The sequence below is a fragment of the Mustela lutreola genome, chromosome 9, assembly GCF_030435805.1.
Source record: "Mustela lutreola isolate mMusLut2 chromosome 9, mMusLut2.pri, whole genome shotgun sequence".
In the NCBI taxonomy this organism is placed as follows: Eukaryota; Metazoa; Chordata; class Mammalia; order Carnivora; family Mustelidae; genus Mustela; species Mustela lutreola.
The window spans coordinates 30,154,509-30,179,822 of NC_081298.1; the positions used below are offsets into that span (position 1 = coordinate 30,154,509).

The 25,314-nt window shown below is 48.3% G+C and overlaps 1 long non-coding RNA gene across 1 annotated transcript in view; it reads left to right on the forward strand.

Annotated features, from left to right (window-relative positions):
• Window positions 1-11,079: 11,079 nt before the first annotated feature.
• LOC131808001 (uncharacterized) overlaps window positions 11,080-25,314 on the forward strand; it is a 39,702-nt gene continuing 25,467 nt past the window's right edge. Inside the window, exon 1 of the long non-coding RNA XR_009344642.1 lies at window positions 11,080-11,218. This is a non-coding gene — a long non-coding RNA (uncharacterized LOC131808001). The remainder of the gene's footprint in view (window positions 11,219-25,314) is intronic.

Here is a 25,314-nt window from a genome sequence, read left to right on the forward strand (position 1 = left end):
TCCTTGACTGTGGCCCCCCCTCCTCCATTTTCAAAGTCAGCAGTGTAATAGCTTAAAGTTTCTCTTTCTTTCCTCTGTTTTTTTTTTTTTTTCTTTTCTAAAGATTATTTATTTTGAGAGAGAGCTCATGGGAGTAGAGAGGGAGAGGGAGGGAGAGAATCTCAAGCAGACTGTGCTGAGCGTGGAGCCCAATGTGGGGCTAGATTTCATGACCCTGAGATCACAACCTGAGCCGAAACCAAGAGTCTGACCCTCAGCTGATGGAGCCACCCAAGTGCCCCTCTTTCTTTTCTTTCTTTTTTTTCTCTTTTTCTATCATCACATCTCTGACTCGCCTGTCTCCCTCTTTCCTTTATAAGGACCCTTGTGATTACATTGGACCAACCTGGGTAATCCAGAATAATCTCCCCATCTCCCCAGGATAATCTCTCCATCTTCAAGATCCTTTATTTAATCACCACAAAGACCCTTATGCCATAGACGGTAACACATTCACAGGTTCTGAGGAGTAGGACAGAAACATCTTGGAGGGCCATTATTCTGCCCACCACAGTGCCCATGATCAAGGGTCTAGATTAAAGGGACTGAGCTGGCAATACCTCCCCAGAGGAAGTCAGCACTGTAAGGGAGGGGAAGGTGGAAAAAGAGGCTCTTACATAAAATGGAGACAGAAAAGAAGACATTTCAATGGCTTTATATACAGTATATATTTTGCACACACACGCATATGCACATGTGATTATGGGGAGGAGGGAGCTGGAGGAAGCAGAATGAACATAACAATGACAGGAGCCTGCTAGGAGCAGGAGGAACAGTAAGGATGAGACAGGCAGGGTGGATCTACTGAGGAAGTGGTCCTGTCTTAGGTGGGGCAGTAGACAGACCGAGGAGGGTGGAGCCCATGGACTTTACAGAGAGAAGTTTTCAAGGCTGCCAAGAATGCGCACATGAGTGAAAACAGAGGAAGGGAGTGTGGTCTGGAGTGCCAGGCTGAGTGGAGGGTGGGCAGAACCTTGTCACTGCAGAGAGGGAGGAGGCTGGGCTCTGGGACCAGAGAGGGGAAAAAGAAAGAGAAACCAGTTTTGTTATGGGAAATAGGACTGTGGTTTCATATTTGGAAGTGCCTGTGTGTGGTGAGTTTAAGTATAGAATTTAGTGACCGGTTGGGGAAGAATGATAAATTTGCAACTTTTATAAAGCATTTTGTCCCCTATTAAAAGTCCTTTGTGCATGTCGAATGAGATTCATCTGTGAATTCATGTAATAAACACTGACCGGCTGCCAGGCCCCCTGCAATGGGGGTACAGTGAGCAAATGAGGTGAGTGAGTGAGAGGGTCAGGAAATCAGGGTGAAAGAAAGAGAAAGACAGGGGTATGGAGGAGGGAATGGAAGTGGGTGACAGAGACCAAATAGGGGATGAGGTGTAGTTTCTAGGATCCTTGTCACCTGTGGAGGGAAGCTTGTCCAGCTTCTACCCTCCATCCCTCCTCATGTGGGAAGCAGCTTTGAGGAAGCAGCTTTCTTCTTCCTTGGAGACTTTCCCTTTTTTCTTCCTCCTCTCTCTGCGCCTTTCTTTGTCTAGAGCTTAGGAGGGACAGTGACCGTGGCTTCCTTCTCTTGCTTCCATTTTTAATTCCTACTCTTTGGACCCAATTCAAAAAACAAAAATGAATAGAGACTTACTCTGGGCCTGGAATATACAAGATGGGAGACTCCCATGGCCAAGGGCAATGCTCCAGCAAGGAGGCATCTGGGAGCCATTAGCAGCAACATGCACAGCAGCTGGGCCAGAGGTGTACCAGCCAGCAAAGGGGATCTGTGTGAGGCACCAACAGCATCCACAAACATGAGGGTGTGGAGTAACAGATGGTCTCACACCCTGCTCAAGGGAGTGCAAATTGCTATAGGACTTTGGAGAGCCATTTGGTAACGTAGAGTAGGAGACTCATGTGTCCTATGACCCAGCAATTCCACTCTCAGCCACATACCTGAAAGAAATGTTTGCATATGTAGGAGAAAATGAATACAAGAATGTTTGTTGCTGCATAGTCTGAAATAGCAAAAATTGGAAATAAATAAAATGTTCATCTCCTATGAAATTGGATACATTCACACAATGGAATGCAGCAGGTGAAATGAACAAGAGTTACAAGTATCATCAGTGAAAGAAGCACACTGCCTAACAATTTGCATAATGTCGCAATTTATAGTTTAAAAGCATGCAAATATTTGTGTGTGTGTGTGTGTGTGTGTGTGTGTGTGTGTGTGTGATGTAAATGTGCTCAGGAATCCTAATACTCAATGTGAGAGTCAGAATAGAGTAACAGGACTTGCAGCCTGATTGCTTGGGTTTGCGTTCCAGTTCTATCTCTTACTAGTTCTGTAACTTGGAAAGCTTAATTAACCTCTCTAGGCTTTACTTTCCTTATATGTAAGATGGGAAATGATGATTGTGTTAGTCCACGGTTGCTGCACTAATGCTGTGTAACAAACAACCCTGAAGTTCCGTGGCTTACAACCAGAAGCATTTGTTTTTCATTCATGTCTGTGAGTTGTCTGTGGTTCTGCTGGGCTTGGCTCCAGACTGTGGGTTGGTAAGGGTTTGTTCCATGTGTTTTTATCAGCAACTATCCAGGGTGTGTTCTTTTCACCGCAGAGGTCACAAGTGTAAGAGAGGGAAGCGGAAACACATGATGCCTTCCTAAATCTTTGGCTCAGAACAGCATGTTGCTTCCATCCCCATTTCACTGGCCAAAGCAAGTCACCAGGGTGAAATCAGTGGAGTAGAGGAAGCACACCCCACTCAGAGAGAACCAGAGCAAGGACAGGGGAAGAAGTAGCTACCAGCCAATAATAGCACAATAGTGCCTACCTCCTGCGGGTTATTTGGAAGGTTAAACAAGTTAATGTACGTACAGGCCTTAGGGCAGGGCCTGGCATATAGTAGGTCCTTTATTCTTATTAATCAGGAGAATGATGAACTCTGGGAGAAAAAGGGGCTTTAACTCTGTTGAATCCACCCCCCCCCGCCGATTTTATTTTATTTTTTAAGATCATAAACTAAAGGAGAATGAGGAAAAATATTTGTTTTCAGGAGGCAGAGGCAGAGGCTATGCGGTCTTGCTCATCTCAGTGTCCCGGCATCATGACTGGCATGTGCTATAAACACTCCCAAGGTACATAGGGAGGGAGAGGAAGAAGCTGTGAAGGACACAGAGGTCAGAGGGAATCAGAGAAAAATGAGGAGCCCTGTCCCTGAACGTTGGAGGAGTAGATGGTTGAAGGGGACGGGCAGCTCCCATTGGCCACTGTCCCGTTCTGGACCCAGCCTTGCTGTGTGGGTCTGCTGTTCTTCAGAGAGGGCAGAATTCTGTTTCATTTGGTAGGCTTTGTCTCAGCCCCAGCTTCTGAGCCACAAGAGCTGGAAGGCCCCATTCCCTTCTATCTGTCTGTCCATCTCTTTTTTCCGCCACCCCCTTCTCTCCCTTTTCCCCTTTGCTTCCTTCAACCACCCCCAGCATGTCTCCTCTTCAGCTTCCTGACCCCTGGGGTCCCCACGGCAAAGAGGCCCAGACTGGAAGGAGGCTTGGGGCAGTTGAGGCTCTCTGGGATTGGGAGCTGAGCGAAAGGTGGAATGGAGCCCCTCTTTGCTGCTCCTTTTAGCTTGAAAAGCTCACGGAGCCTTCATAAAGGGCTGGCAGCCAAAGGCCTTAGGAAAAGGTAGACTCATTTCCTTATAAATTATGTGGTTATGAGGGCGGGAGTCTCACATGTGGCTTTTTGCATAATCAAGTTATCAGGTAGTTAGCCCATTAGAGGGCTCATAAAGTCTCCAGCGGCTCTGACTCATGGCACGAAACACCTGTGAGATGAGCCAACAGGGATGGAGCTCCGAGGATGGGCCTGCCTAGACGGTGTCAGGTGGGGATACTCTCTGGGGCTCATGTCACCAAAACCTAGGCTTTAGTATCGGTCTGGATTAAAGTCTCAGCCTCACCCCTTGCCAGCTGTGTGACTTTGGGTAAATAGCTAACCCTCTCTGAGCCTCTATTTCCACATGAGGTCAATGATGGTTCCGAGTTAGAAAGTTGGCCTGGGCGAGTGCAGCTGGCTGCTCTGACAGATCCCTGAGGAGGGCAGTACCTGGATGCGGCCACCAATTTCTGGAATCTAATCCTCAGGCTTCCCTCAGAAATTTAGAGGTTGACACTTCAGCAATTAGACTCACTGTGTCAGGTTCCTAGGACCACCATAACACGGGGCCACAAACTGGGCAGCTTGAAAAAACAGAAATTTATACTCTCACAGTTCTGGAAGCTGTAAGTCCGAAATCAAGGTCATGCAAGGTCAGCAAGGTCATGCTCCAAGGCTCTATGATGTCCTCCTATTGGGGATGGGGGTCACCTTTGCTCCCTTGTCCAGGGCGCTAATGTCTCTGTGGCGGTCAGGGACAGGGCACCATGATGGATTTTGTCAATCCTAAGGATATATGGAAGGTTTGGAAGCCCTCACTGCTAGAAGAAAGGAAGGAATACTATAGAGCCCAAGTTAATTAAGGAGGATATTTGGGCATCCTCACACTCCCTCTTGTCCCCTTGAGATGACCTCAGTCCTCAGCATGCTGGAGAGAACACCAGGAGGGAGTGGGAGCAATGTACTCTGGCAAGTGCTGCCCCTTTTGGATCTCTTTCCCCCTGCTCTGGGGATTCAGCCCTCTGCTCAAGTCTCTACCACCTTAGGCTAAGGAGGGATGGGGCGCAGAGAAGCTGGAGGCAGGGCTGGTGGGGACTGGTGGGGACTGGTGGGAGGCGCCTCAGGACCGGAGTGCCTGCCTGAGGGGGCTGCTTGGGGAGCTGGTTCAGTGGACACCAGGCAGGTTGGGAGAGTGGAGCTCTGTCTTGATTCCCAAGAGTTAAACCTCAGAACAACTGGGGATTTGGAGCGTCGCAAGCTACCTACAAGCGTGGTTAGGTGGTATATAGGACCATGCCCTTGGACGATGCTGTTGAGCCATGAGCTGCCCACTTACTGCTCTCCTTTCTATGTGTAGTAATCCAGGTTCTCCAGAGAAATGGACCAATCCAATATGCATAGAGAGGGGGAATGGAACAGGGGCAGGGGAAGGGGAAGGGATTGGTTTATGTGATTATGGAAGCTGATAAGGCCAAAATCTGAAGGGTGGGCCGCCAGGCTGGAGACGCAGGGAAGAGATGTTACAGTGACAGTCCAAAGGCCATCTGCTGGCACAATTTCCTTTTGTTCAGGGTAGGTCAGACCTTTTCTCTATTTAGGTCTTCAACTGATTGAATGAGGCCCACCCACATTATGGAAGGCAATCTGCTTTACTCAAAGCCCACTGATTTGAATATTCATATCATTTAGATACGATAGACACTCTCACAGAAATACCCAGAATAATGTTTGGCCAAATATCTGGATGCCCCCTGGTAAGCCAAGTTAATACATAAAACTAATCTCCATACTAAAACGACTTCACCAAGCAATAGAATTGGTAGATTTAAGTCACTGAGGTGTTACCTTGTATTAGGGGCCTTGTTCTTACTTCCCAACACCTCACACACGTATGGTAAGTTTTATGTGCCTTTCACAGAGGAGTCAACTGAATCTTGCCCAGTGTTATAGCCAATGTTGATGACACGTTTTGATCTCTTTCCCCCACCAACAACCACTCTCCCAGTTGCTGTCAGGGAGGTGGTTAAAAGCTTACATCTGAGAATCCCTCTGGAGGATGGCCTGTGGCTGCTGGGCTTGCTTTTTTCTAGAACTTTCTGGGAGCTTACACCTTCCTCTCCCATTACCACTGCCCCCATCCTCCAGGGATGGACAATGACTGATTGACACAGGGGTACAAAAGTGTGGCCTGCTTACCTCAAGGGGGAGAGTGCTAGACCATTTACTCCCCAGAGCTCTCTGTGGGATCAGGCAGAGGTTAGGCACCAACTGAAACCCCATTCTTGCTGAGTATCTTCTCCTACTTTGTCCTGCTTCCCTCTCTCCCTCCTTTTCTCTTGAGATCACTTCCTCAGTAAATCATGTGCCCAAGAATCCCCATCTCAGGTTCTGACTCTGGAGAGTGGGATCGAAGGCCCCTGTTAATAAGGAATTTAAAGCTAGGTGTACTTGACTTCAAAGTTGGCCCACTGAACCCCTGTATTGTTTATAGCTGGGGATAGTAGGCTGGCAGGTGTGAATGCATCCTTGAGGGACCCTGGTCTCAGCTGCAAAGAGGAGAAGAGTCCTAGCCTTGAGGAAGGTCTTAGTGACTGTGTTACACCCTCTTCCTCACTTTCTTGTCTCTTATTCTGCAAAGTACAGCACCAGCAACAAGCTGGTCAATTAGGTACCGCCACAAGGTCAGGGAGGGGCAAGTTGAAAGCTGGGCTTGTGAGCAAAGAGACCAGGGGTCCATAAGTCTCATGCCTAAGGCTTCTTAGAGCAGAGAGTCACAGCTTTCAATAGCAGGAGATCAGATGCACAGTAATAGGAAGGTACTGGAAGTCCTGAGCTGTAACTTGGGAGAGGGTGCGAGCCAGACCCGGGTGGGCAGGCTGCCTAGTCAGCAGGCTCCAGGCCTCGGCTGTGGTCGGAGGACCCGTTTGCAGCCCCCTGCCTGTGGGAGTGCTGAGTCACCACCCTGGGAAGGTCTCTGCTGGATTTTTCCATAACTTAGAGGTTTGGACGTGCTCCAGTCATGCCTGTTCCAGTTAGAATGTTGCCTTCAGATTTCCCAGGAGGCTTCCAGCCCTGTCTGAGAGTCAGCTGCTCAAGGACAGCAAATAAGTGAGAACAAGCTGTCCCAGGTGGAGATGAGAGAGTCTGGACCTAGGAAGGTAGGGAGCCAGAGCCTGGCAGAGAAATTACTGAGGGGGGCTATCCAGTTGGGGAAGGGTTCCTCACTGCCCCCCAAAGAGCCTTCTCTCCGCCTGGCTGGAGAAGACAACAAAGGATGGGGTGCCCATTACTGGAAGACTTCTCTCTCTTTTTCTTTCTTAAGAGAGAGCGTGTGTGCACATGGAGAGTTGGGGAGAGGGAGAGATCCCAGGAAGACTCCACTGATTGCAGAGCCCGGTGCGGGGTTTGATCTCACCATCCAGAGATCCTAACCTGAGCCAAAATCAAGAGTTGGATACGTCACCGCTTCACCGCTTAACCGACTGAGCCACCCAGATGCCCCTGCTGGAAGGCTTCTGTTAATGAAAAGAGACATTGTTGGGCTGTTCTCTTTGGTTAAAGACCTTTATTACTGCCTCCTCTATGAAAGAATACAGCGTGCCTCCTCTATGAATGAATACAGCGTGGGGGCTCTGGTATTAGGTAGACCCAAATTAAAAGCTCTGTTCTAGCCTTATAACTTCTGTGATGCTGGGAGGGTCACTTAATGTTTCAGAGCCTCAGTTTCCTCATCTAGTAAATGGGTGGCCATGGTCAGCAGACAGGTTCATTGTCTGGGATGGGGCAAGTCAGAGAAAGGAAGTAGACTGTTAAGAGGCACAGATAGCCTAGATGGACTAAGAATGCTAAGGAAAAATTCATCCAACTTTACTATGAAGGAGACAATTTGCTTCCCGAGCCAGGGTGGTAGACATAAGGCCCCCACTCACCCAGTCCAGTGCTCGAGGCAGACATCACTAGGTGTGTCTGTGAAGTGTAACTCTGGAGAGAGCCTCTGGGTAGCTTCTCTTGTTGGATCAGACATGGCACTTGGGATAGAACCTATGTGTCATCTTCGCTCTAGATTCAAGATAGCTTGATAGCCATCACTAGGAGTCTACGTGAGTATGTAAGAAGGAATTTAAAGGAGAGAAAATTGGTCTTTAAAGTATCTTCAGCTGGAATGCCTGGGTATGGAGATGGCTCTGACTGAGTGACCCAAAGGGTCTGTTATTTTCTGGCCGCTTGAGTTATGTGGCAGAGATCAGGCATGGTGTGAACCTTCCAGATGACCACTAGCTTGGCAGCCCTGGTCTCATCAAAAATGGACTCTTTTTTTTTTTTAAGATTTTATTTTTATTTACTTATTTGACAGACAGAGATTACAAGCAGGCAGAGAGGCTGGCAGAGAGGGGGGGGGGAAGCAGGCTCCCCGCTGAGCAGAGAGCCTGATGTGGGGCTCGATCCCAGGACCCTGAGTCATGACCTGAGCCAAAGGCAGAGGCTTTATCCCGCTGAGCCACCCAGGTGCTCCCAAAAATAGACTCTTAAGCCACACCACCCTCAGCAGCAGGCCCTGAGACAAGGATTACGCAAACAGTACAAGAATGCAAGTGGCTTATTTGCAATATGATCCTAGGACCACCCATAGGAGATTCAAGAAGTGAGATGGAGTGGAGGGAGCAGAGAAAGAAGCCAGTGCAAGTTGGATTTTGAAGTGGGTTGTCATTGTAGGTGTTTAGAGCTGAATCCTGCAGAGCAAAGGCTGGGAGATAGTGCAGAGCACACATTGGTGCTATGGTATCAAGGGGTGAAGGAGCTGGTGGGTATTTGTATATGCCAACTCCCACCAGTCATTAGTTGAGGGCTGCTGGAGTGGTAGACATAAGGCCCCCACTCACCGAGTCCAGTGCTCGAGGCAGACATCACTAGGTGTGTCTGTGAAGTGTGTGAAGTCCCTGGTTACAGATGAACAGGATGGGGTCAAGCAATCAGAGAAAGCTCTCAGGAAAAAAAAAAAAAAAAAAGAAAGAAAAAAAAAAATCACAGGTACCGGCAGCCAGAAGTGGTAAGAGTCAAAAGTAGTTATCTGTTATTCATATGGTCCCCAGATCCCGAGGAGCTCAAGCGAGTCTGCGCATTGAAAATCAGATCAGCCTAACCTTTTTCTAGCACATAGTTCTCTTTAAAATGCCAGCCTCACCCTGCCCCACTTTGTTCCACTTCTAGGGTATAGAATGCACTGTCCCTGGACTAAATGACCAGAACCCTAATGATTAAAATAGCAAATATTTATTTTGTGTTTACCATAGACCAGGTGTTCTGGTAATTGCTTTATAAGAATGACCTCATTCTTATTGAGGTTGTCATTTTCATGACAACCCTGTGAAACAGGTGCGATCACTTTTTAATTCAATTTTATTTTTTAGAGAAGGAGTAGGGAGAGGCAGAGGGAGAGGGAGAGAGAGACTCCCAAGCAGGCTCCATACTCAGTGCAGAGCTCAATGTGAAGCCCAACAAGGGGCTTGATCTCACAACCCTGAGGTCATGACCTGGGCCAGAATGAAGAGTCGGACGCTTAACTGACTTATAGACTGAATGTTTGTTTTCCTCCAAAATTCATCTGTTGAAATCCAACCCCCCCATTCGTATCTCCCCTAAGTGACACTATCCCAGAGAGCCCATGCTGTCCTCTCTGCCTGGCCAAACTTCACCCACCCACCAGCCTGCACCTCACCTCGCCATTTCCCAAAGCCTCGTCAAATCCCGGAGCCTGTGTTGGATTCCCACGGGCTGTGAGACTGGGGGCTTGGGCCAAAGTGAGCTAGATCTCTGGGGTGGGGAGCAGAGGGAGCCCAAACAATGCTCTTAGTAGTCTTTTCCAGACTCCAACACCTAAATAATGAGTTCAAGGGAGAAGACACCAGACTTGATTCTCATTTTCATGTACCCTATGCCCATAGCACCGTAGGCCCTTCCGTGTTTCCTGTTTGGTGCCTAGGACAAGGCTGATGCTGTGGGGCACTGGGAACGTGTGCAAATTACCAAAGCCCTACCCTTACAGAGCTGACATGTTGACTGATGACAGACAGACAGACAACAAACACATCAATCAGTAAACAGACTGTGTCAGACAGTGGGAAGTGCTCTAGAGAAAAACAGGTGGTAAAGTCTACAGGGCTGAAGGAAAGTAAAGGAAGGAGTGGGCACTAGAGGAAGAGCTTTGCTCTCAGGGGACCAGCCAGTGCTAAAGTCCAGAGGCAGGAGCATCCTTAGCCTATGAAAGGACCACGTACAGTGTGACGGAAGAGAAGGAAGGGAAGGGGGAATGATCGGAGAGTAGTAGCAAGGAGGGGATCACATAGGGCTTCACAGACATTATAAGGACTGTTTCTTTTGTTTAGAGTGGGGTGGGAGCCATGGGAGAGTTTCCAGCAAAGGCAGAACAGGGTCCTGCTTGGTCTCTGCGGGGTTACTCTGCGGTGAGAATCACCCAGGGCTGGGGAGTCCTGGAGGGAGAGAGAAACAAGGAGGAAGCCGAGGAGAGGGTTTCTGCAGAGAACCTGTTAACAGGTGATGGTGGTCCAGACCCCTGGTAGCCGTGGAGGTAAGCAGTTAGGTGTTTTAAAGGCACAATGATGGGACAGCTCATGGCTTGGTTGAAGGATGTATGATTCTTTTTTTGTTTTGTTTTGTTTTGTTTTTTTTTTTAAGATTTATTTATTTATTTATTTGAGAACGAGAGAGAGAGAGAGAGAGAGAGAGAGAGAGGAAATTGCATGTGAGTGGGAGGAGGAGCAGAGGGAGAGAGAGAGAATTCCCAAGCTGACTCCCCACTGAGCAGGGAGCCCAACTCAGGGCTTGATGCCAGGACCCTGAGATCATGACCTCAGCTGAAATCAAGAGTCAGATGCTTAACTGACTGAGCCACCCAGGTGCCCCTGTATGATTCTTTCTATATGAAGTTCAAGAACAGGCTAAACTAAGCTAAAATCAGAACAGTCATTCCCCCTGGAGAGGATGTTGGGATTGATGAGGAGCGACACACGAGACCTTTCTGGGGTGATGGAAATGTTCTCTATTTTTATCTGGGCGGTGGTCTCACAATATATAGACAGGTTTTTTAAATCTACTGAGTGGAATCCTTAAGGTGTATGCATTTTACTGTGTGTAAATTAAACTTCAATTTTTAAAAATGGCACAATCAAAAAAGCAAATGACCTTTGCAATGAGGGTCTATTTGGAATACCCAGGTCCTTATTAACAGGGTGTAAAAGGATAGAGTGGTGTGAGGGAATTTATCACCTTCTTTCAGTTGCACAATATCAACCCCCCTACACTTGGGGCACCCAACACTGTGGACTTACTTTCTCCAGCCACGAGAGTGCAGGTCCAGAACCGAGCTCAGCCTCTCTGGAAGGCTTCCCAGAGCGCTGAGTCTGAGATGAGGCCACAGAAAGCAGACGGCGCCAGGAACACAGCCACGGTCAGAGGTGCCAACGCCCGGCCACATTCCTCCAGTGATCAGTTCTTCTGCTCAATCCTGTAAGTCACCCTGTAATCTTCTAATAAATCCCTCTTCTGCTTGGGCCACTCCAAGCCATTTTTGTGGTTTGAGACCAAGCGCCCTGCCTGGTCAGTGCTGTGTGGAAAGAGCCCAGGGCTGAGTCAGAGAGATCTGGACGGTGTCCTAAGTCACTCTGGTTCATCAGGTCCTGCCACACTGGTGATCAGACAGCCAGAGGGAGCTTATCCCATGACCAGCCCAATCCACAAGGGAAAGCCAGAGGGCAGGGAGAGCCCCCTGCGAGGGCAGGGAGAGCTGCAGAGGGCAGCTGCAGGGCAAGCCAGCCCAGCCAGGGAGCCTAGTTTCATCTCTGAAGGTGCAGACTGTGGCCTACCAGTCCTGCTGGACTTAGGGGCCGGACCTAACCCTTATAATCTAGCCTGAACATTAGGCAGAAACAGCTTTCAAGGAAGGAGGGGCCCACATTCCTGCCTGTGGAATGTCTCCCAGCATGAAACAGAGCCTGGGCCTCAGCAAGAGAAGGAGATCAAGGGGTGCCTGGGTGGCTCAGTCATTAAGTGTCTGCCTTAGGCTCAGGTCATGAACCCAGGATTCTGGGATTGGGCCCCGCATCGGGCTCCCTGCTAGGTGGGAAACCTGCTTCTCCCTCTCCCACTCCCCCAGCTTGTGTTCCCTCTCTCGCTGTGTATCTCTCTGTCAAATAAATAAATTAATTAATTAATTTTTTAAAAAGAGAGAGAGAGAAGGAGACGAAACCCACGATGTGAAATGGGCCTTGGAGCCCACAGGCGTGTGAGTGTGTGTGCGCACACCCTAGCCTCCTCACACCCTAGCCTCCTCCAAGAGGGGTCTCCCTGCTCAGTTTCGCTCTGATTACAACCACAGCTGACATTGCTAATTTAGCACCAAACTTAGCATAGCCACTCATGGAGTTGGGGGTGCCAGCGGGTAACTGCTGGAGAAAGACCTGTGTGGCTTGGAGTCCTGCTCGGGGAAGGCCCTGGAGGCCTGGGAGACTGCAGTGTGCCTGTGGATTTGAGCCCTGGGGTCCCTGCTGGGCTCCAGGCCGGGAGACCTTGTCCAGTCCTCTGACATTTCCTGGGCTCGGTGCCACAAACCAAGGCCCCAGTGTGTGGAAGCATTTTGTAAACTCGTCTGGGCTGTTCACTTCTGAGTGGTTTTAAGGCTTGGTTTTTGTTTTTCATTTGAGAGACACTAGCCCCTTGGGGATGGTGGCCATGAGGGACCTAGGGAAGAATCTAGGGAGGCACATGAAGGGAGAAGATGAGGACTTAGGGTTCTGTTTGAGGGGAAGGGTTTGCCTAGGAGGTGGGAGGAGTAGAAGGATCCAGAAAGAGAGAGCACTTGGCCTTCTGGAGTAACCCCCCACCCCCAGCCTGGGGAGGGGAAGGCTTGGGACAGTTGCTGCAGAGGACTTCTGCTCACAGCAGTTCTGTATTCCCTCAGCTGCTGGGCTCAGAGAGTTGGAGTTGGGGGTGGTGGTGGGAGTGGGGTGGGAGAGGTTAGCCTCCCTGCCTTCCAATGGCAGACTCCTGGGTGGTCTGGACCTACGTCAACACAATTCCCCCCTCCTCTCTTCATCCTCCTCCCTGCTGCTCTGAAAGTCCAGTGGCGTCACTGCTTCCAGATGTGGTGTCCAGATGTGGCTTGGAGCGGGTCAGGCGGATCAGGGAGGCAGAGGCAGCCACCCAGCTCCTGGCTTTTCCTCCCTCCTCCTTCTCCAACGGGGCCTGCCCAGTGCACTCCCTCCCCTGCCTTCCTTTCACCACTGGGTCAGGGTACCAGGGACCTAGAGGCACGGGTGGATGGATAAATAAATACCAGTTAGGAATAAACCTGAGCCAGACAGATGCATCTTTATTCATGTTGGAAAGAGCTTATAACTGGGGGAGTGGAGAACTCTCAGATATTTCCGTGCTGAGCAGTCCCAGTGGCTCCAGGAGGAGGAAGTGAGCTGTCTCCTTGGCTGGGGACCTGCCAGGGCACTGGGCTCTGGGCCAGCCAAGGCCTGAGAGAAGCTGCTGAAAACCTCCCCCTTAATGGGAACAGCCTGGCCCCTTGTGTCTCACTGGGACGGAGCCCCAGTTAGGGGGGAAAGGCAGCTGTTTTATTAGTGACAGGCTGTGCAAACCAGGTGGTGCTGTGGGGAGCGAGTTCTCTTGTTGCCTGGACAAGCCTGTATCCAAGAGCACCATGCGCGAAATCCCCAGGGCTCACGTGCAAATGCAGGTTCTGACTCAGTCCATCTGGGATGGGGCTTGGAATCTCTTAGTTCTAACTCGCCCTCAGGTGATTCTGATGCTTGCTGGTCTGTGGGTCACATTTTGAGTAGCAAGGCACTGGACCAGACATCTAAAACGTGTCAATATTTTTTGACACTTCTCTATTTTTTCCTGCAGGCTCTCCTCGACTCTTCTTTTTATTTTATTTTATTTTCTCTTTTTTCTTTCTTCCTTCTGTGTTTCCTTCCTTCCTTTCACTTTCTTTCTCCTCTCCCTTCCTTCCCTCCCTCCTTTCCTTCCTTCCTTCTTTCCTTTAATTGAAAAAAATCTCCTAACCCCGCCCCCTGCAAGGCCATGATCCCTTCCCATGGCCAACGAGTGCTGTTGACGTTCGTGTACATCTCTCCTGGGATATTTGATGAATATACAATATCCTCCGTGTCCTGTCCGAGCACCTGCGGTGGTGCTGTTTTGTATTTTGCCTTTTTCACTTAACAACATGCCTTGGAAGTAGCTCCAGTTCTTTATTTCTCTTTTGAAGTTGCATACTTCTGTTAGATACCATAAATTAATGAGCAAATCTCTTTCCGATGGACACTTGGTTGTGTCCAGTCTTTCGTCCTTGCATACAGGAGTGCAATGGATACCTTGGAGTCCTGTCACTTCCTGCAGGTGCACGTCTATCAGGCAGACAGAGGCCTGCAAGTGGAAATGCAAGGTCAAAGTCTACATGCTTTTGTAATTTTGATAAATATTGTCAAATCGACCTCCCCAGGGAGGTTGTGCTGACAAGGGAGAGACGGCCTGTTGCCCTTATCCTCCCAATGCCAGGTGTGAACAAATTCCTCATCTCTGCCAACTGGAGATGGAAAACATGGTAACTGTACTTTTTGAAACTCTCCTCCTGGGATCACCTGTCTGGTTCAGTAGACTGAGTGTTTGACTCTTGATCTCAGGGTGGTGAGTTTGAGCCCCAGGCTGGGTGTAGAGATTACTTAAAAAATAAAATCAAATCAAAAGAAAGAAGAAAGAAAGAAAGAAAGAAACTCTCTCCTTCTTTAGCGTCCATGGCTCTCTTCAACTATTTATTTATCGGTGAGTCACTGCTTTGATCATTTCTGGGCCAATGACCCAGCAGGAAACTGGTAGAGGAAGACAAGCCAGTAGATGGTCAATAATTCCTGATGAGCACAGAGAGTGCTGTGAGAAGGGGGTGAATTCTCCAGACAGCGCTTCTCAAACTTCATCGGCGACAGTTGCCTCAACCAGAAGATCTGATTTAAAGGCAAATTATTACTCAGCAGGTCTGGCGTGGAGGCCAGGATTCTAGAGTTCTAACAAGCTCCTAGGCGAAGCTGGGCTGTTGGGCCCCAGGTGACATGTTAGTAGTAAGGGCCTACCTGAAACAAGTTTGGCAAACTGTTTCTGTAAAGGACGAGATAGTAAATCTTTTCAGCCTTGTGGGCCACATGGGGTCCATTGCAGCTCTTGAACTTCGTCTTTGAAAGCAGCCTTGGACAACACAGGCATGAGTGGGTGTGGCTGTGTCCCAGTAAAAATCTATTTACAAAATAAGCAGTGGGCTGGGTTTGGCCAGCAGGCTGGCGTTGGTTGCCCCTTGCCCTAGAGCATCAGAAACATCCCAGGCCTGCTTGTTGCCCTGATGAGTAAAGGGTGCTATTGGAGCAGTCGCAGGGGCCTGAGCTTGTCCAGGGGTCAGTGGTTCTGGAGGAATGGCTTATTAGTCAGAGTCCTACCAGGAAGACCGAAACCAGCGTTTAATAGAGGTAATTAAATGCTGGGAATTGGTTACATAGGTAATGGAAGAGCTGAGAAGTCATCCAGGGGCAGCCCAGAGATTAGCAACAGCAGGAAGCTGCTACCACCCTGGGGAGGAGGAGGAGGAGGGAGGAGGAGGTGTTGCTGAGCTCAGATTACCCAGTGGGAGTGGGAACCATGGTAGGTATACCCACTGGGAGCAGGAACCATAGACGAGGTCCAGCTGTGGTTGGAGACCCTGGAATATCCTGGCTTCTTTCTTTTTCTTGCCCTCCCTTCTCCCATCCATTGGCCAAACCTAGCTGTTATCCAGCCTACACAGGAGACTACAGGGGCCAGCCACCCTCCCACAGAGCTGAGCAGGGGAAGTCAAGGCATGGGCTGAGACCAACAGGACAATGCCTGGTCATAGAGATACTTAGAATGAGACTTGAAGTGTAGGTAATTGACCCAGCACAGGAGAGAGGAAGGATGGGTATTTCAGGCACAGAGAGCAGGCCTAGCTAGGGTGTGTAGGGGTGAGTGTGTGGGAGGAGGTCAGCAGGGAGGCCACTCCCTTAAGCAGGCTGAGATTTATGATTTAGAGCAGGGTTTGGCAAACATCTGTGTCACATAGTTTTCCTTGTTTTGTTTAAAAACAAAATGTAAATACATAAAAACCATTCTTAGCTCACAGGCCACAGACAGCTTTTGGCCCATGATTGTTTGCTAGCCCGTTTTAGAAAAATCTACTTTAGAAGGATGGATAGGGGTGGATAGGAGGCTGAGAGCAGACAGAGAGGTGGGAAAGGAGGTGGCTGAAGATGGCCAGGCAGGAGATGGTAGCCGTCCACCTGGGGGGCCATCATGCTGGAGAGAAGGGATGAGGTAGAGATTCAGAATGGATAGGATGTAGAATGAAATTCTGGGCCAGGCTTGGAGGGGTTTTCAAACTGACACATTGCTTAGCTCAGAACTCCTGGCTTCCTTGCTTCAAGGAGCTAGAGGGACACCTGTCATCCCAGCAGTGTGCTTCCCTACCCCACCCCCAACTCCTCCCCAGTCCTCTGTTTAAGAGGAATGAGTTGTACTGCCTCTAAGTAAGTCGGGATTCAGGGCTGCCCAACTGATGGTGACTCACTGACTGCTCATTCTAGAATACTGGTGCTGAGCATCTGTTGTCCTCAGTTTCAGGGCTTGGTGGCCATTCCAAGATGACTATGGGTAAGAACTGGGAGGCCCCTTGCCCAGTTGGGGGTCCAGACACCTGCTGGTAGCCCCTTCCAGGTGTGAACAAATATGCCGCAGGATAATTGTGGCATAGATAGGGCTGGAAGGATGTCTTAGTTTGGGGTCCCCAGAAGGGAGAGACAAAGATTTGAGCATAAGTAGTTCAATGCACCATGGGGGAGTGGGGAAGTGAGACAGGAGGGCAGTAGTCCATATGGGACATATTATGGAGGTAGCTCCACTGTGGGCAGCTGGCACTTAGTCCTCCTAGAGAACTCTGGACTCAGAGTAGAATATGGTCCTATCAGAGGGGCAAGGCAGCCAGGGTATTTCTCCATCATTTCCTGTGAGGGACAGATGAAGGGCTCTCCAAGGCATGCTTATTCCCTGGCATTTGAAGTCCACTCCTTGGCTTTCTGCAGCTCAGGAAAGAGAACCGTCAAGTGTAGACATGCAGTAGGAAGATAGCTGGAGCTTTCTGATACGGCAAAGCCCCAAGGAGATGAGCAGGAAGCCTGTAGAAATACACTACAGATAATTATCCTCTGATTTTGATGGTTGGGGAAACTGAGAAGCAAAGCGACAGCTCAAATCACACAGCAGCTTTATGACAGTTGAGGGGCCAGAGCTCAGAGCCTGTGAGTCCAGCCCCTGCTGTCATGGGTCTCTGGGGCATGAAAGGGCCTGCCCTTTGTGTCTTATAGGTTGACTCCAGTTATCCCATCCTCCTGCCTGCTATATTCTCTGCCCAGAGCCCAGAGCCATATCTAGGGGAAGGGTGAGTTGCAGGACATGTATATGTGGCAAGGCTTGGCTTCCTTACCAAGTATCTATATGGGGCATCCAGAGACTAGGAGGAGGGTAAGCAGAAGACAGAATGGGGCCAGGAGTTGGGAGGTGGCCAACTGGTGAAGCTGTGGGGGCACGGTGTGCTGAGCAGAGGCAGAGATAGAATGGGATGGAGTTAGTGTGGAGGTCTCTCAAGGGGACTATGAAGTGGGCTGGGCAAGTCTGAACTCCTTACCCCTTGTCCTGGTTACTTGGGACTGGGACCCTTTGCAAAAACAGGGAGCAGAGGACCCAGACCTCAACACTGAAGTCTGTGTGTGTTCAGAATTGAACACGAGCCAACCACTTGGTCATATGTTCATTCAAGGATCATTTATGGGGGCTCAGGGTATCCCAGTCATGTGCTAACCACTTGGGGAAAACTTGGAGGAATCAGGCTATTGGCTGTTCTCAGAACTTGTTCTATCCTGTAGGGGGAGTAGATCAGCTTTCTTTCACCTGAATTTTCCATTCCGTATTGAGTCCAGAGTTGAACGGTGGAAGACAGCACAGCCCTCAGGAAGTCCTTAGTCTGAGAGGGAGACAAACTTTCAAATCCAGGTGTGGAGTTGCTCCTTGCTCAGGGAGGCTTAGAAATAGTTTTGTTTCTGAAGTCTTTGATACCCAGCAGGGGATAGGAGTGACTGGAAGCTCCACCTGAGTGGCCCAGCAGAACCCGCAGGAAATCCCATCCTATTCCCAAACCTAGCCTGTGACCAATGATTATCAAAGATGGTGTACCCTTTCTCTCCTTATGCACTCACACTTTGCAGTGTGACTTTGCCACTTATCCCATCAGGAATCTCTTCTTTATCCCTTGAATTTGGACTGGTGTATTAGGGTTCTTTAGAGAAACAGAACCAACAGGATTTATCAATTTATTGATTAGTTAATCTAGATCTAGATAGAAGTATCTCAAATAAGATAATTAATCTAAAATTAACGACCAGGGTTGACCAGTCACTTGCTTTGGGTCATAGAATGTGGTAAAAGTGATGGTGTCTGAGTCCTGAGCCTAGTTCTTAAGAGGCCTTGCTCAGTTCCACTCACTGTCTTGGAATTCTGCCCAGTCACCATGTGAACAGTCAGGCTGACCCTTGGCAGATGAGAGACCATCTGGAACAGAGATGATTTGTGTCAATTGATGCCAGGTCTCACTCAACCTGGCAGCTGATAGTGTATGCATAAGAGAGTCCAACCAAGATAAAATTGCCCAGCAGAGCCCAGACCAAATTGTTGACCCACAGAACTATGAACTAAATAAAGACTTGTTTTCCCACTTAGTTTTTGGAGTGGTTTGTTACACAGCAAAACTAACTGATACACAGTCCAACTTCTGTGGTACCTTATCAGCCTGCCATCTTGGCTGATAGAGAAGACACAGGCAAACAAAGGGCCTGTTTCAGGTTATAATGAGGCTCTGTGGGTGTCTATATTCGTTGGGGGCATGCATGCAGACATTCTTCCACCCTGATATTTAAATATAGCTCGGCCCAAGCCCACTCTGGCCTGGCAGACCCCCACAATAATATGCCATAGCAGAGGGAAGGGTGGTAACTGACAGCTGGCAGCCAAAAAAGTTCATGTTGGGGGTTGAGGGAGACCAAGGGCTGGTCTTGGCCCTGTAGACTGTGAGAAGCTTCAAGGATGCATCATAGGATCAAGCACAGGAAAAGGCCTGGAGCCAAACCTGGGCCAAGTTCTCTTTTTGTTGCTTGGCAAGTGTGTGTCCTGGGACAAGCTGCCTTACCTTTCAGAGCCTCAGGTTCTCCAAGGGGAGAGTTAGGTTTTGGGGGGCCCAAAGCTGATGGCAGTTGGGAGCCTGCTTTAAGCAGAAGGATACAAGACTATGTTGATAAAGTTGAAGGAAGGTGCCCAGGCAAGCAATCTTAAGCTTCACGAGCTATGCAGTAAATTGCTTCTGGCTTCCTCACTACTAAAATAGGAAAGTTAATAATAGCCATTGAACAGGAATGTTTTGAAGGTTAAACAAATACACTATAGATTCATAGATCATCTATGCATATTATAGTGGGTATCCTAGTGGGTCTGGCAGGAAGACCAGCTGTGCATGGGGGAAAGGGCCCATGTGGCAGCTGGTGGGTGGGCTAGCAGGAGGAGAGCTGGGCAGGGAGGAGGAGGAGTGGAGTGAGAGGAATGGTGTGGAATTTCTACTACCACCTGGCCCACAGACTGCCCTGAGGTTTGTAGGAGGGAATTCAGGCAGATGCAGGTGCTCATTTCATGAGGGTCTTGGGGAGGTCCTGGGACCTAAGTAAGGTTATAGCAGGTTTCTGGATGCAAAAGTTTCTTCTCTGGCATAAGAGGTTGAAATGGGGATTCTTGAGCAAGTGATATATTGAGGGCCTGCTCTCAGAGAAGCATAAAAAAGAGGGAGGGCAGCAGGACAGTGCAGGGGAAGATGCTTAGTAAGGATGGGGTCTCAGCTGGCATCTTGCCTCTCTCTGATCCCACAGGGAGCTCTGGGGTGTGAACAGACTGGAGAGTTGTCCCACCTTGAAGTAAGGAGGGCAGGCTTTTGTCAATCAGTTGTTGGGAGGATGGTGGGAAGTATCATTTTCCAGGGTTATCTATCAGCCAAAGGCAATTCTCAGGAGAAGGGGGCAGCCTTGTAGCAGCTGGTGGATGAGTACAGTGGCCTGGGAAAGGGGATCTGCTCAGGGCACCAACAGAATGTACTACAAGGATCCTCCCCACATTTCTCTATGATATTCAAACTTATCATGGCATGGCATTGGCAACTTGGGGAGTGCAAAGGGATGAATGGATGGAATTTAGGAGGGACCAGAGTGCTGATCTTTAGGGCACTCTGGCAGGGCAAGTGGTGAGGTATTGCTCCTCCAGTGGCTTCTAAGGACTTGGTTTTCTAGGAGGGATCACTGTGCTAAGTTCATTGGAAATGGGTGGGACTTTCAGAAATAACTGGGCAAGTTGAGGGACTCCGAAGCCTCCATGGTCTGCAGATGGGGGGGGGGGTAAAAGCCCACAAGATGTGTATTTTTCCTGTTAATGCAACCTAATTTGTGTCCATGTATTGATCAGACTTGTAGGAACTTGAGGCACATACAGGAAAGGTCTTTGGCAACTATAAAGTAGAGGATGATTTCCAAGGTCATGTATATCATGAGATGGTAGGTGGTTTCCAACCCTGTGGAAGGACCAAAGATTCACTCCAATTCTGACAGTGGTGCATTGGTTGATCCCTAAAGAAGAGGAGCTAGAGAGGAAGGTGTGGTGGTTTGGTGCAACTGTGGTCCTGCATCTTGCCATGTCCTGTGATCAAATGCAATGTTCTTTGTCTTTGGTGAGATGGGTCTTAGAGAAAAACAGCTGGATTGGTGTGTGGTGTAGGCTGGGATGTAAAATGGGAGAGCAACTTTGGAAGACTGGCAGCTTTTTGTGAAGTTAAACATATATCATAGGACCTAGCAATTCTACTTGTATCTACCCAGGAGAAATGAAAACGTACACTGTAGTTTATTTGCTGCTGTGTACTAAATTATGTCCCAACTTAGAAACTTAAAAGAACAAAAAAACACTTATCTTCCCAGTGTCTGTAGATTGGGAATCCAGGAGCAGCTTGGCTGGGTGGTTCTGGCTGGAGGTCTTTCATAAAGTTATAGCTAGTTTGGTGGCCAGCCAACAGGAAGGTTTAATGGAGTTGGAAGATCTGTTCCTAAGATAGGGCTCACTCATACACTGGGCAAGTTAGTGCTGTCAGTGAGAGGCTTCAGTTCTTCTCCACGTGGACCTCCCTATATAGAGCTGCTTGAGTTTCCTTATGACGTGGTGGCTTGCTTCCCCCAGAACAAAGGATCCTAGAAAGTGAGGCCATGCTGCAAGCCTTTCATGACCTAGATTTGAAACATACATGCTGACACTTCTGTATATCCTATCATCTACTTGTCTGCTCTATTCAGTGTTGCAGGGATCTGCATGAGCTCATGAAGGGTAGGAAGGGAGGACCATTGGGGGCCATTTTGGAGGCTGGTGACCTCAGAGGTTCATGCAGTCACACCTCCTCTGTTCTGCTAGAGCAACACATGCACACCTGTGGCATCTTGAGATGAATGCATTGAGTCTTGAGTATCATTCATTCCCAGTGGAGCTGTAAGAGCAGAAGAAGGAGGAGGAAGTGAAGGAGGAGGAGAGAAGGCTGTGGTTCTCGGCAAGAGGCTGTGCAAAGGTCCCATGGCCTGGCTGGAGTGTGTGAGTTCTTGAGTGAACAAAACTTTGACCCATGAGCCAGCCACAGTGTGCAGTGTGGCTTGGTGTGGGTTAGGCAGGCCCAATGGGAGGGACTGGGGGAGTCAACCTGGTCTCTACTTTTATAGACCCTGAAACAAGGGTGCAGGACCCCTAAGATAACCTCTCAGCTGGTGTGTCAAGTTCAAGCAAAGTGGCTATAAAATCACTTCCATGAGGAGGGATTTCCAAGCCCAAGGGCTTAACTTTTCCTCATCCTGGAGTTTCCATGGCAGGGTAGGGAGTATGTGAGGGGTCTGCTCTGTGCCATGAAGCCAAGGAAGAGCAGTCTCCAGACTATGCTCCCATGATACCTCTTCTGCTTTCCAAGACAGGAAACAGGACTTACCCTTAAAGACCTTTATTACCTGGCCTTGTGCTTTATGAATAGGTCACTTCAACTGAATTGCAAGGAGTTCTGATTGGTGGGCTCTTCCCCAGGAGTTGAGTCCTTGACAGAATGTAAGATCCTCAGTGCCCAATCCTTCTCCACAAACCCTATCAGCTCAGTTTCCCATCTGGGAGCCTGGGGATAAGGTGAGTTGGTGCCCATCATATGGGCTGTGTTAGAAGATGGAGGTAGGAGATCAAGACATGGCCTCTTTCTTGAGAGCAGCCTATGTTCCCATAATGGATTTTGGAGTCTCAATAATGGATTTTGAATGAATACAGAAACTTAGGGACCCCACAAACAGGTCGAATTCTTCTTTTTCATCACCAAAGCCCACATGACCTAGGAGTATGGGTGAAGAGATGAGAATGGAATGGGAAAGAGAGGCACTAGCCCTTTAAAGAGAAATCCAGGGTTTGCAGAGAAGTGCAAATTAACATGCAAATGGTCTGCAAAAGGACACTTGGGACACAGGGTAGTGGACTTGGATGAACCAAAGGGTACCCATGCCAGTTAGCCCAGCCCTGAATTGTGGTTCCCTGCTGGATGTGAAAAGAAGCACTACAGCTCCAGAATTTCTATAAAGGAGGCAGTGGGGTAGGGAGCGCAATTTGGCTGGGGAGGTGGGAGGCCAGAGAGTCATTGAATTGACCTGGGAGCCACTTACTTTAAAAAAAAAAAAAAAACTGATTATACATTTATTAGAGGGTGGCTCTAATTCTCAGTTTCTATCTCTAATCTGTCAATGTGACTGCAGGAATCAATGCCACTTAAATAACTCCCGTACCCAGTTCTTGGGCTACCTCTTTCCAACTCGATGGTCTATTTTGGAATTTTGTAAACCACTCCTCCATGTTCCTTTACCACCTGGATTCAGCCATTCTTTTCATTACTGATGGAATTCAACATTCTTTTCATGTACTTGCCTGGTGCTAAGGTTGTTCCATGGACCTATGCAGACTCCTTCCTGGAGCTCTGGACTCAAGCAGCACAGTGTTTCCTAAATAACTCTCTCTGGATGCTTGTATCCCAGGGACCCCAAGCTGTTCAGATTTGAGATAGCACTCAGAGTACTCCAAAATCCAGTTCTTGGGAATATTTGACAGCTTACTCCATGTCCTGGTAAAATGGCAGCCCCATCCAACTAGTGTACAAGCCAGAAGGCTGAGGTCAGCTGGGGATACCTTTTTTACTCTCATGTCTTTCTCCTCCCCTCTGCCATGAAGTCTCTAAGTCCTGAGTCCTCTTGTCTGATACCTATACCATTTCGATGGCTCTTAGCTGGTCTCTCCACACCCTCTCTTACTACCCTCCTACTTTACTACCAGACTCCTTCAATCTTCACTCAGATGTCAGAATTATTCTTGTCCCCACTCTGATGCAAGAATCTATCTGTGTGATACTTGGAAAGTTGCTACACTTCTCTGAGCCTTAGCTCCCCATTGGTCAAAGAAGCTTGCCAAGGACCAGAACAGACCAGTTTCTGAGGTGTCATGGCTCTGAGATGTGGGCTGGATAGAGGGTACCCCATGGTGAGGTGAAAGACCCCCATGGGTCCAGGAACTGCCATGTAAGCAGTCCTCAGAGACTTTGCTTTCTAGGTCTTTACAGCCCGCCTGCCACATTTTGCCACCAAGATGGAAGAAGTGTAACCACAGCTGAAACTCACGTGTCTCTTCTGTTCCTCTCCCCCTCTCCCACATGCCAAAAGTATGGGCTTGCTTCTCTCCCATTCCACAACTTCAAAGCCAACACAATCCGAGCCAGGCTGTCATCCTGCAAACTATCATATATTGATCTGAAAACTCCTTTTTATTTTAAAGTTATTATAGATTCACAGAGTTACAAAGGCAGTAGAGAAAGGTCTCAGATGCCCCATACCCCTCATCCTGCTCCCCACAATGGTTACATCTGACCTGACTATAGGAAGGTATCAAAACTGGAAAATTGACATCTATACAATGTATGCATAGTTCTGAGTTATTTTGTTACTTTTATAGGTTTGCATAACCACCACTCTTGTCGAGATGCAGAGCAATGGCATCACTGCAAAGATCTCCCTCCCACTACTCCTTTGTAGTCATGTTTGCTCCTCTCTCTACCATCCCTCATCCCTGGCAACCATGGATGTGTCCTCTATCTCTATATTTTTGTCATTTTGAAAATGTTACACAAGTGGAAGTATACAGTATGTGATCTTTTGCATTCCCCCCTGCCAAGTCCCAGAGATCCACCCAGGTTGTTGAATATACCATTTGCTGTGACTGTACCAGTTTGTGTAACCATTCACTTGTAGGATGTTTTGTTTGTTTCCAGTTTTTGTTACTATAATTGAAACTGTGATGAACAGTTTTTGACAGGCTTTTGTGTGGGTTTAACTCTTTATTTCTCTGGGACAAATGTCCAGGGGAACCATTGCTGGGTTGTATGGTAAGAGTATCCTTCGTTTTTTAAAAGAACTTGCCAAACTATTTTCTGAGTGACTTTACAATTTTCCATTCCCACCAGCAATGTATGAGAGATCCTGATTCTCTGCATCCTCTCAAGTATTTGGTATTATGACTATTTGTTTTTTAATTTTAGCTATTTTAACAGGTATGTGATGATATTGTATATAGTCTTAATTTGTACTTCCCTAAGGGCCAATGATGTTAAGCATCTTTCCATGGGCTTATTTACCGTAATGTACATCTTCTTTGGTGAAACATCTCTTCATGTCTTTAGCTCATTTTTAAGAAGAGATTTTACCTATTGACTTGAGAGAGAGAGAGAGCGAGAGAGCGAGAGAGCAAGTGTACGTGAATGGGGGGAGGGGCAGAAAGAGAGGGAGGGGGGAGAGAGAGCGAATCTTGAGCAGATTTCTACTGAGTGTGAGGCCCGATGGGAACTGGATCTCATGACCTGAGATCATGACCTGAGCCAAAACCAAAAGTTAGTTGTTTAACCAACTGAGTCACTCAGGTGCCCCCTTTGCCCATTTTCTAATTGGATTATTTTGTTTTTTTAAAATGTTAAATTTTAGGAGTTCCTTATATATTCTGATATGCATTCTCTGTCACATACATGGTCTGCAAATATTCTTTTTATAGTGTAGCTTGTATTTTCTTCTTCTTTTTTAAAAGACTTTATTCATTTATTTGAGAGAGAGAGAGAGAGAGAGAGAGAGAGAGAGCATAAGAAGAGAGAGGGTCAGAGGGAGAAGCAGACTCCCTACTGAGCAGGGAGCCTGATGTGGGCCTCGATAATGGGACTCTGGGATCATGACCTGAGCCGAAGGCAGTCACCAACAAACTGAGCCACCCAGGTTTTCTGTAGCTTGTATTGTCATCCTTTTAACAGTATCTTTTGCAGAGCAAAAGTTGTTAAATTTGACAATGTCCAGTTTATTGATTTTATG